Source organism: Octopus sinensis, linkage group LG18, assembly GCF_006345805.1.
Source record: "Octopus sinensis linkage group LG18, ASM634580v1, whole genome shotgun sequence".
Classification (NCBI taxonomy): domain Eukaryota; kingdom Metazoa; phylum Mollusca; class Cephalopoda; order Octopoda; family Octopodidae; genus Octopus; species Octopus sinensis.
Genome location: NC_043014.1, coordinates 43,671,243 through 43,684,283, shown reverse-complemented (window position 1 = coordinate 43,684,283; position 13,041 = coordinate 43,671,243). Strand labels below are relative to the sequence as shown.

Genomic DNA, 13,041 nt, shown 5'->3' with positions numbered 1-13,041 from the left:
AGAGAGAGAGAGAGAGAGAGAGAAAGAAGAGGGGAAGAAAAACAGAGAAGGAAGTAAAATGAGGGAAAGGATGGGGGTGAAAGAGAAAGAGAGAGAGAGAGATTTGGGTCAAGGCTTAACCATTCTATTGAACAGATTACTTTTCAAGGTAGATGTGTGTGTGTGTGTGTCTCTCTCTCTCTCTGTATATATATATATATACACACACATATATATATATACATATATATACACATATAAATATATATATATATACACATATATATATACATATATATATACATACATATATACATATATATACATATATATATACATATATATATATATACATATATATATATAAATATATATATACATATATATATAAATATATATATATATATATATTATATATATATATATATATATGAAGGAAGGGAAAGAGAATATATACAGATATATGTTGCTCACCCTTAACATTGAGGGATGGGTAGGGGTTGTTATTTATGGTAGGGATAAGGGAGATATGAATCCCTTCACCTACCCTGCCCTGAACTGAGTTAATAACAGTGGAATAGAAAGGAACCAACAAAACAAATACACGGGGCATAAATTATAATTTTTGATTACTATAGGCATGGCTCATAGGTGCAGGCACAGGGCTGTAGAGTTTTAAGAAGCTTACTTTGCACTCACAAGGTTTCAGGTTCAATCCCACTTCTTGGCATCTTGGACAAGTGTCTGCTACTAATAGCCCAGGGCCTACCAGTACCTTGCAAGAAACTGTGTGGAGGGCGGCGAGCAGGCCAGGCAAAATGCATAGCGGTCCGCTGAGGTCGACTTTGCCTTTCATCCTTATTGGGTCTGTCTGTCCTTGTTTTTCCCCTCTATGTTTGGCCCCTTGTGGGCAATAAAGAAATGAGAAGCTGTGTGGAGGGCGGCAAGCTGGCATAAACGTTAGCATGCCAGGTGAAATGCTTAGTGGTATTTCATCTGCTGCTACGTTCTGAGTTCAAATTCCACCGAGGTCAACTTTGCCTTTCATACTTATGGGGTCGATTAAATAAGTACCAGTTACGCACTGGAGTTGATATAATCAACTTAATCCATTTGTCCTTGTTTGTCCCTTGTGGGTAGTAAAGAAATAAGAAACTGTGAGGAAACCCATCATATACCTATACAATACACACACACACAGAGGGAGAGACTGATAGAATAAGTACCAAACCGTAAAAACATTTACTAGGAGTTGATTCATTTGAATGAACCCTTTAGGGTGGTGCCCCAGCATGACCACAGTTCAATGATGAAAATGAGTAAAAGAAAGAGTTGTCAGAGTCTGTCTTTGTAGTTGTTGCCAGTGCTTTTCTTTAGCCCTAGGTCTGACTGATGAGGATTGATGTGATCAAAAGCATTCCTGTTGTGACTATTCCAACATTTTTCTATCTGAAAGGAACCCATGATCATATTAAGCCAACTTTATTATCGTTTTTTTTGTGTTTTTTTAATGTCAGTAGGGTGAGGAAGACTTGGCTGCTAATTCTAGCATGTTGAGACACTAAGACAAAACTTAGAAGTGTTTTAGCTTAGATGTTATTGTGGTGGTTAAGGTAGGAGAAAGGTAGAGAAAAGAGGGGGGACAAAGGTGGAATATTAGAAAAAAAGATGAAGGAGAATGAAAGAGGGGGGGGGAGAAACCGGAGAGAGATGAAAGAGAAATAAGGGGAAGGGCTAAAGGAGAGAGTAAAATGAATAAGTTGAGGAAAAAAGAAAAAAAAAACAGAAACGGTGATAGAGGAGAGGTAGAGATGCAGGAGAAAGGGAGAGAGAGAAACAAGAGTGATAGAAGAGAAAGGTAGAAAGACAGAGAGAGTAAGAGAGGTGGAGAGAGAGAGAGAAACAAGAGTGATAGTAGAGAAAGGTAGAAAGACAGAGAGAGTTAGAGAGGTGGAGAGAGAGATAGGCAGAAAGAGAGGGAGAAAGAAACAAGAGTGATAGAAGGGAAAGACAGAGAGACAGATAGAAATACAGAGAGAGAGTGAGAGAGGCAGAAAGAGCAATAGACAGAAATACAGAGAGAGTGAGAGATAGTCAGAAAGAGAGACAGACAGAAATACAGAGAGAGTGAGAGAAGCAGAAAGAGAGAAAAACAGAGGCAGGCAGACACAGACAGACAGTCAGGCAGAGAGACATGGAGACAGACAGACAGACAGACAGATGGTGAAATAAAGAAAACAGAGCAAAAAGTTGAAGAAAAAAGAGAAATAAAGAGAGAGTAGAACCAAAAGAGCAATGGAGGAAAGTGTCCCATTTGATCCCATCACCAGGACAGCCAGCTTGTGAAATAAACATGCAAGTGGCTGTGCACCCCATAGACACACATACCCATAAAGTAGTTCTCAGGGAGATTCAGAGTGACACAGAGTATTTACAAAGGTGGCCCTTTCAGAATACAGGTACGTCTCATTTTTGCCAGGTGAGTGGACTGGAGCAACATGAGATAAAAGAGTCTTGCTCAAGGACACAAAACACTGCCGTGTATTGAACTCATGATCTTAGAATCATGAGCCGAATACCCAAACCACTAAGCCATGCACCTTCACAAGTTTATAGGAAGAGATTGAGAGAAGAGAGAAGGAGAGAATAGAAAAGGAGAGATGGAGTGAAACATATAAAGATAGAATGTGGGATGTAGAGGGGAAAGTAGCTGTATGGAGAGATAAAGAGGGGAGAGAAAGGAAAAAAGAAAGACAGGGAGAAGAAAGGCAAAGAAAAAGAGACAGGAGAGAGAAGAGGAAGAGGGGAAAGAGATAGAGGAAAGGGTAAAAGTGAGATGGTAAAGAGGAAAGGACATTTTTGAAACAAGGGAAAAAAATTGATAGATGGATGGCAAGACAGAGAGAAGGAGAGAGAAAGAGAGAGAGAGAGAGAGTGAGGGAGGGGGAGGAATAAAGATAGATAGATAGACAGACAGATATATGGAGAAAGAGATAGAGAAACAGAATGAGGGAGAGATAGGCAGATAGATATATAGATAAAGGTATATATACATATATACATACATATATATATACATATATATACACACACACACACATATATATATATACATATATATATACACACACATATATATATATATATACATACATATATATATATACACAAATATATACATATATCTACATATATAGATATATACATATATAGATATATACATATACACATATACATATATATACATATACATATATACATATATATACATATACATATATATATATATTATATATATATATATATATAATATATATATATATATATACATATATATACACACATACACACACACACATATATACAGAGAGAGAGAGAAGGGGAGAAAGAATCACAGAATGAGTTTTTTTATGGAATATTTTTCATTTGGTAAAAGAGAAAAAAAATATTAGGAGAATTGAAGGATATTAAAAAAAAAAGGAAGAAGGTGAGTTTGAATGGAAAAAAAAACAACAAGAAAGCAACAATGCAGTTTGTTTTGGTTAAAAATAAGGAAATAAATAAATAAAAATAAAAAGCTGTTTAGATAAGTAAAACAAAAAAAAAAGAGATGAAAAGTACCCCTCTTCCTCCTTGTCCTTTTCCTCTCTGTGACCTTTGACCAGTGCCAAGGTCCTGAGACATAAATAGTAGCTGGAAGATGAAAGGGTGTTTCCAATGAAAATAAAAACTCCAGAAAATTAAAATAACTACCCCACCCCCTTCCTTCCTTTGCAACATAAAAAAAAATGTTTGTGTGTGTGTGTCTGTGTGTGTGTGTGTAATTAGTTTTGCAATCCAATTTATCCATAAATGCGTTTGAGAGAAAGAGACAGAGGTAGATGAAGAGAGAGAGAGAGAGAAGAGAGAGAGAAAGAGACAGAGGTAGATGGAGAGAGAGAGAGAGAGAAAGAGACAGAGGTAGATGGAGAGAGAGAAAGAGACAGAGTTAGATGGATAGAGAGGAGAGAGAGAGAGAGAGAGAAAGAGACAGAGGTAGATGGAGAGAGAGAGAGAGAAAGAGACAGAAGTAGATGGAGAGAGAGAAAGAGACAGAGGTAGATGGAGAGAGAGGAGAGAGAGAGAGAAAGAGACAGAGGTAGATGGAGAGAAAGAAAGAGAGAGAGGTGGGGAGGACAGAGAGATGGACAGACAGACAGACAGACAGATACCATTCAGATGCAGATTTTATGCTTCTACCAAACCATTCAACCATAAAAAAAAAAGCAGGGGGGAGAACAATGAAGCAAATGGTCAGACAGGCAGACTGAGCCAAGAGAAAGTTATATGCCATTATTTGCAATAGGGCCAAGTTAAAACCAGTTAAAAGGTGAAAGGGTTACTCACTAAATATAAGGATAGTGATTATTATTGCTGCTGCTGTTGCTGGTGCTGCTCTTTTTGTTTAACCCTGGGTCAATTCTGACAGGGTAAAAGAAAACCATGATCAGAAAAGCATTTCAATTGCAAACATCCCATAGGCTTTTCTTCTTGTTTTTTTTTTTTTCCTTCTGCACAGACAGTGTACCTAAAATTGTATTGTCTGATGTATCCCCGTCCTGCCCCAAACCATCCCCGACCCTCACTCCCACCCACCCACTGCTGTATCTAACAGAATGAATGAGAAGAACTTGAATTGGTAAGCTGCTAGTCTAATAAGTTTTGTTATGTGTTTTAAATATACATACATATATATATACATATATATATACGCACATACATATATATATATACATACACACATATATAAATAGATATATATACACACACACATACATATATATATCATCATCATCATCGTTTAGCGTCCACTTTCTAAGATGATGATGATGATGATATATATATGTATGTGTGTGTGTGTGCATGTGTGTGTATATATATATGTGTGTGTGTGTGTGTGTATCCAGTACGCTCTGTAAAGTGGTTGGTGTTAGGAAGGGCATCCAGCCATAGAAGTTATGCCAAAACAGACAGCTGGAGCCTGAACAGCCCTTCAGCTGGTCAGCTCCTGTGGAACCGTCCAACCCATGCCAGCATGGAAAACAGACATTAGATGATGATGATGATGAGTATGAGTAGAGAGAAGATGATTATATCAATCATATTCAATTAACAAATTGTAATCTCTTAGTCCCTCTCTCTGCCAATGTGTGTATATTTCTGTACATGCATGCAGAAATCTATGTGCCTATGATTTCTACTATAGCCTCGGGCCGACCAAAGCCTTGTGAGTGGATTTGGTAGACGGAAACTGAAAGAAGCCCGTTGTATATATATATATGTGTTTGTGTATATATATGTGTGTGTGTGTGTGTGTGTGTGTGTGTGTGTCTGTGTTTGTTTCCCCACCCCAAACATTGTTTGACAAACAATGCTGGTATGTGTGTGTGTGTGTGTGTGTGTGTACGTGTGCATGCGCGTGCACCTGCCTCCAGCACCAAAACAAGTTGAATGTTCAGTCACCCATGTCAAGCCACCTGTATCCACACCTCCACTCTCAATCATTCCATTCTATTCCCAATCTTCTTCATAGACAAACAAAGTGATTTGATTTTCTCATTTTACCAACCAACCAGCCAGTCAACCAACCAATCAACTAATCTGTATACAGCTTCATATTTTGTAAACAAGTCATCACAGGGTGTAGGTTTCCATATGATCCAAATAACTGACTGCTCCACTGTTGTATTTTCTTTGGCAGTGAGAATTCAGACAGGTATAGTCATGATGGGTATACTGGGCTTCGTATATTTTACCCCCGTCTCACTTTGATGATATGCACTGCTCTCTCACTCAATAATAATAATAATAATAATAATAATAATCAAGTGCCTGGTGTACCCTTATCAGACGGGTAATCATGATGGGTATACTGGGCTTCGTATATTTTACCCCCGTCTCACTTTGATGATATGCACTGCTCTCTCACTCAATAATAATAATAATAATAATAATAATCAAGTGCCTGGTGTACCCTTATCAGACGGGTAATCATGATGGGTATACTGGGCTTCGTATATTTTACCTCCGTCTCATGTGATGATTGACCCTGCTCTCTCACTCAATAATAATAATAATAATATTAATAATAATAATCAAGTGCCTGTGTGTACACCTTATCAGACGGGTAATCATGATGGGTATACTGGGCTTCGTATATTTTACCCCCGTCTCACTTTGATGATATGCACTGCTCTCTCACTCAATATAATAATAATAATAATAATAATCAAGTGCCTGGTGTACCTTATCAGACGGGTAATCATGATGGGTATACTGGGCTTCGTATATTTTACCTCCGTCTCACTTTGATGATATGCACTGCTCTCTCACTCAATAATAATAATAATAATAATAATAATAAAGTGCGCTGGTGTTACCCTTATCAGACGGGTATATCATGATGGGTATACTGGGCTTCGTATATTACCCCCGTCTCACTTTGATGAGATATGCACGCTCTCTCACTCAATAATAATAATAATAATAATAATAATAATCAAGTGCATGGTGTGTACCCTTATCAGACGGGTAATCATGATGGGTATACTGGGCTTCGTATATTTTACCCCCGTCTCACTTTGATGATATGCACTGCTCTCTCACTCAATAATAATAATAATAATAATAATAATCAAGTGCCTGGTGTACCCTTATCAGACGGGTAATCATGATGGGTATACTGGGCTTCGTATATTTTACCTCTGTCTCACTTTGATGATATGCACTGCTCTCTCACTCAATAATAATAATAATAATAATAATAATAAAGTGCCTGGTGTACCCTTATCAGACGGGTAATCATGATGGGTATACTGGGCTTCGTATATTTTACCCCCGTCTCACTTTGATGATATGCACTGCTCTCTCACTCAATAATAATAATAATAATAATAATAATAATCAAGTGCCTGGTGTACCCTTATCAGACGGGTAATCATGATGGGTATACTGGGCTTCGTATATTTTACCCCCGTCTCACTTTGATGATATGCACTGCTCTCTCACTCAATAATAATAATAATAATAAAATAACAAGTGCTGGTGTACCCTTATCGACGGGTAATCATGATGGGTATACTGGGCTTCGTATATTTTACCCCCGTCTCACTTTGATGATATGCACTGCTCTCTCACTCAATAATATAATAATAATAATAATAAAATCAAGTGCCTGGTGTACCCTTATCAGACGGGTAATCATGATGGGTATACTGGGCTTCGTATATTTTACCCCAGTTTCACTTTGATGGCATGCACTGCTCTCTCACTCAATAATAATAATAATAATAATAATAATAATAATAATCAAGTGCCTGGTGTACCCTTATCAGACGGGTAATCATGATGGGTATACTGGGCTTCGTATATTTTACCCCAGTGTCACTTTGATGGCATGCACTGCTCTCTCACTTAATAATAATAATAATAATAATAATAATCAAGTGCCTGGTGTACCCTTATCAGACGGGTAATCATGATGGGTATACTGGGCTTCGTATATTTTACCCCAGTTTCACTTTGATGGCATGCACTGCTCTGTCACTCAATAATAATATAAAATAATAATAATCAAGTACCTGGTGTACCCTTATCAGACGGGTAATCATGATGGGTATACTGGGCTTCGTATATTTTACCCCAGTTTCACTTTGATGGCATGTACTGCTCTCTCACTCAATAATAATATAAAATAATTGAAAAAAAGTGCACAGACAATGACAAAGAACTGTCTGTGTATTTTTTCAGCAGGCTTACCAACAACTCCACCGATTCCTTGTTTGTTGTGAGAAATGCAAGTAAAGCTTTCAACAGACGAAAACAAGTAAATTTCAATGTTTGTAGGTAGAATACTCCTATATATATGACATAACATGAAAATATTCAAAGCAATTAAATAAAAAAGAAAAGAAAAAGAAAATCCAATAAACAATGTTAGAAATTTATCTCTGATTTGCTTCAGGCAAAAGTTGAAGTAATTATTTGAAAGAAAAAAAAAAAAAAAAAAATAATAATAATAATAATAATGATAATAATAATAATAACTCTTTACTCTCTTTTACTTGTTTCAGTCATTTGACTGTGGCCATACTGGAGCACTGCCTTTAGTTGAGCAAATCGACCCCAGGACTTATTCTTTGTGAGCCCAGTACTTATTCTATTGGTCTCTTTTGCTGAACCGCTAGGTTACAGGCATGTAAACACACCAGCATTGGTTGTCAAGTGATTTGCGGGGGAGGGGGGCACAAACACAGACACACAAACACATACATATATATATATACATGTATACGACGGGCTTCTTTCAGTTTCTGTCTACTAAATCATCTCACAAGGCTTTTGTCAGCCCAAGGCTATAGTAGAAGGTGCCATGCAAGCTACTTACCACACAACCACCCCTACGCATAATAATAATAATATAATAATTCATTCTACTATTGACACAAGGCCTGAGATACTCGACTTACTATTTCATTGACCCCAAAATGATGAAAGACAAAATTGATCTGAGCAGCATTTGAAAACAGAACGTAAACTTGAAGAAATCACTAGAATTAAAAGTAAAGGATTTTGCCAAGCATGCTAACAACTCAGCCAGCTCGCAACCTTAATGATGTTAATAATCCTTTCCACTATAGGCACAAGGCCCGAAATTTTGGAGGAGGGGAATAGTCAATTACATCAAACCCAGTGTCCCACAGGTACTTAATTTACCGACACCGAAAGGACGAAAGGCAAAGTCAACTTTGGCGGGATTTGAACTTAGAACGTAGCGGTAGACAAAATACTGCTAAGCATTTCACCTGGCATGTTAATGATTCTGCCAGCTCATCACCTCCTCCTCCTCCTCCTCCTCATTATTATTATTATTATTATTATTATATTATTATTACTATTATTATTATTAATAATAATAATAATAATAATAATAATAATAATAATAATAATTAATTAATTAATTCGTTTATTGGCCACAAGGGCTGACAAAAATTAATTAAAACATAAAGGGACAAATCACAAGACAAAAATTACAAAGGGTTTCGTCCGTTTGCAAAAAAAAACGTGTAAAAATTCCAGAGATAATAACGAAAATATAACGATAATAATAATAATTTCAAATTTTGGTAGAAAGCCAGCAATTCAGAGGATGAGGGCTAGTGAATTACATCGATCCCAGTACTTCATTGGCACTTTATTTTCATCCACCCCAAAATGTTAAAAAGCAAAAATCAACCTTAATGGAATTTGAACTCAGAACAGAAAGATGGACAAAATACCACTAAGCATTTTGTCTAGCATTCTGATGATTTTAGCAGTGTGTTGGTATAATTCTTTGTGTCTGAACCAAACTGACACTTGTTGATGCAGACGACGACGACGACTACTACTACTACTGCTGCTGCTGCTAGTGATGCCCTTTTAATTCTAGTGATTGTATGTAGTTTCATTGTAAATCAACATTCAATCAGGCTAAACAAACTCCTCCCCCTTAGCGGAGACCTACTTCTGGAATAAATGAAGTTAATTCTATTAGTTCCCACCCAGCCTACAACCAATGAGAGCAGACAAACAAATTTTCGACCCCAAGGGAACAGTTTTTCTTTTTCTTTTTTTTTTTCTTTTTCAAATCAACACTTAATGAAGCTTTGCATTTCAATAGAACATACTTTAAAGGATTGGAGGAAAATGGTACTCAACTTTGAACTCCGCATTATCTATGATGTGAATTCAAGGTCAGGTGCACCTAGCTCCCTCTCCCTCCTTGCCCCCCCCCCACCGAACAGGATACTGTTTTCATTATCATGTCAATTTCTCCATACTGGCATGGGTTAGACACCAATTCTACTATATGGCTCAGAAACCTGGATGTTATCAAAGAAGCTTGAGAGGCTGTTGGATGGAACCTACACTCGCCTCCTTATGAGAGCTCAAAATCTCTCGTGGAAGCGTCATCCAACCAAAATGCAATTATATGGGAAACTACCGCCTGTGTCATCTCTTGTGAAAGGTTTGCTGGACATTGTTGTAGAGCTGAAAACGAGGCAATTTCTACTCTTCTCCTCTGGAAGCCATCTACTCACGATACCAGAGGGCGCACACTCTCCTACCCTGATGTAATCTCCAGGGATACAGGCATCCAGCAACAGGACCTCCGTAATGCTATGATGGACCGTGAAGTCTGGCGTAGCATGGTAAATTCCATTGTCTCGACCACGGTCAAACAATGATGATGATGATGATGGGTTAGACAGAAACAGTTGAGGCAGATGTTCTACGGCCGGATGCCTTTCCTGTCACCAATCCTCACCTGTTTCAAAGCTAGGTAATATTTTCACGAGAGCCAGACATTATTTATAGGAAGACTAGAAGAGAACATCCTCACTTGTTGATGATAATGATGATGATGATCATGATGCACATTTGCAACCATCACACAAACATCAATTTACAAATGTGTGTGTGTGAAGGGGCATGGTCTAGTGGTTAGAGTGTTGCATTCAAGATCGCTACGTTGTGGGTTCAATACCTGGACAGAGCAGCACATTGTGTTCTCGAGCAAAACCCTTCATTTCAAGTTGCTCCAGTTTTATGCACTTTAACCCTTGTCTTCTGCATGCACCCATCATTTTCAATTGCAATAGAAAAAGCATTTTGGTCTCATTGGCTACACATACCAAAACACTGTGCATTTCAAAAGGGTTAATACTATTTACTCTTTTACTTGTTTCAGTCATTTGACTGCGGCCATGCTGGAGCACCGCCTTTAGTCGAGCAACTCGACCCCGGGACTTATTCTTTGTAAGCCCAGTACTTATTCTATCGGTCTCCTTTGCCGAACCGCTAAGTGACGGGGACATAAACACACCAGCATCGGTTGTCAAGCAATGCTAAGGGGACAAACACAGACACATACTCATATACATATATACAACGGGCTTCTTTCAGTTTCCGTCTACCAAATCCACTCACAAGGCATTGGTCGGCCCGAGGCTATAGTAGAAGACACTTGCCCAAGGTGCCATGCAGTGGGACTGAACCCGGAACCATGTGGTTGGTAAGCAAGCTACTTACCACACAGCCACTCCTGTGCCTATTCCAGAAGATATAGAGTTTATTTTTTTCTTAATAATAATACTAATGCACAAGAAGCTATCTCTCATTTTATGATAGAAAACACACCTGTTTTTTTTTTAAGTATCGATATTTAACCCTTTAGCAATCAAACTGCTCTCTCAAATGTAATGTTAATTTATTTTAATCCTTTTGAGTTAACTATGAATTATCTTGTAGCTTTAAGATTTTGATGGTGTGATTGTTCATTTTTAGAATGGCATTGTACGGTAGGTGTGCAAGGCCAGAACCGGCTGGTTTAAATGCTAAAGAGTTAAACCAAAACCTTCAAGTCTTGTTCCACTCTTTTTATAAACCATACATTTGACAGATAAATCTGAATGCTAAAGCCTTCAGATTTATATGTCTAATGTACTTATTCATTCATATTGTTTTCAATTAATCATGCATTATCTCAAAGCTCTGATGATGCGATTGTTTATTTTTGGAATGGCTTTCAAGTAGGTGTGAGAGGTCAGATCTGGCAGGTTTGCACATGAAACAGATAGAATATTTTCACCGGATTTGGCTGTTTAAATGCTACTAGCACTATGACCTGGCAACGCCGGGTCATAGTGCTAGTGCATGCATATACAGCTGTGTGCGTGTGTGCGCACATACATGCAAGTACTGTCCAAATCTCCGACCAATCACATACAGCTAGCTGGCATTCAATTGGCGTATCAAGTTTCGGGCATTTTGATTGGGTTCTGGATAGAAAATTCACAAAAAAGTCACTTCTATTGATTTTTTAATGTCTTTGCGGGGTGACTGGAAAAATGTAAAGATATGCACGACCACCCTTGGACGGTTTTGAATGACCATAGAAAGTACAAGCCCTCTAACTGAAAAATTGTGGATTTGTATAAAGGACACACACACACACACACATTTTGCCTAATAGTGGTTTTGTCTCTAATTTAATATAATATAATATTTTACTATAAAATTGGATTCAATCCTAAATCTGATTTTTCCCTGTAAGTTTGGATTTATTCCCTAATATTTATTATTATATATATATATATATATATATATATATATATATATTTGTTAATGCCGGTTTAAATGCTAAGTTATTTTTCAAATACAAGCTTAATAAGAAAACAACTTCTTTGACGAACATTTCTTGAAGATCTTGATTATTTTTGAATTATGTAACGTTTCACATAAGAAATTAGGTCAAAAAAGGGTTAAATTTAGACAAAGATTTAGATGTTACTTGGTTTATTCATGATCAATGAAGCCTTTTGGAAATAAAACTTGGGGAGTGGGGTATATACAAAAACGAAACGGTGGGGAAGTGAGATATTTTTGTCTTCTCTTTTCTGAAAGGCAGTTCAGAGATTCTGAGATTCTGTACTTGCAAGTTCAGAAGTCAAACCATCAAAGAAGGCAAGCTGAAGTATAATGCATTCAGTACTATGTTCTATTGTCTTCAGACCCAGAATGGCAAGATGTTCTTAAAAAACATAAAATAAATAAATAGAAGGAAGCAATGAAAAAAAAAAGAAACTGCCATTGGATAATTTCTGTAATCTCTTGGACAATGCTTAAACTAGGAGAACGTTTATTTCTGTTCTTTTGGAACTACATAAAAGAAATTTTATATTAAAAATAAGATAAAGAAAAAGCCTCATAGGAATTGTGGCAATCAACAATCTTTCTTTACACTATTATATAACCGAAGGGTCATGTATTGTGCGAGTCGTGTATCATTGAATAGGGTTACGTATCGACCTTTCGTTTTAACCCATTCAATGCTAATCATTGTGATGTTGCCTCTGATTCTACTATACAAAACCCCGTTCCTTTTAAATTGCTGATATTTGAATCAAATCTTTAATTACATATATGAACCTCTTTGTCAAATTATGATCCAAACACCAGTTTTATAAATACGCTTTACTC

At 37.1% G+C, this 13,041-nt stretch overlaps 1 protein-coding gene across 5 annotated transcripts in view; it reads right to left on the bottom strand.

Moving 5' to 3' along the window:
• The window catches only part of LOC115221195, a 711,260-nt gene that overhangs the window by 387,751 nt on the left and 310,468 nt on the right, over positions 1-13,041 (bottom strand). The gene's annotated exons all lie outside the window — the stretch shown is intronic.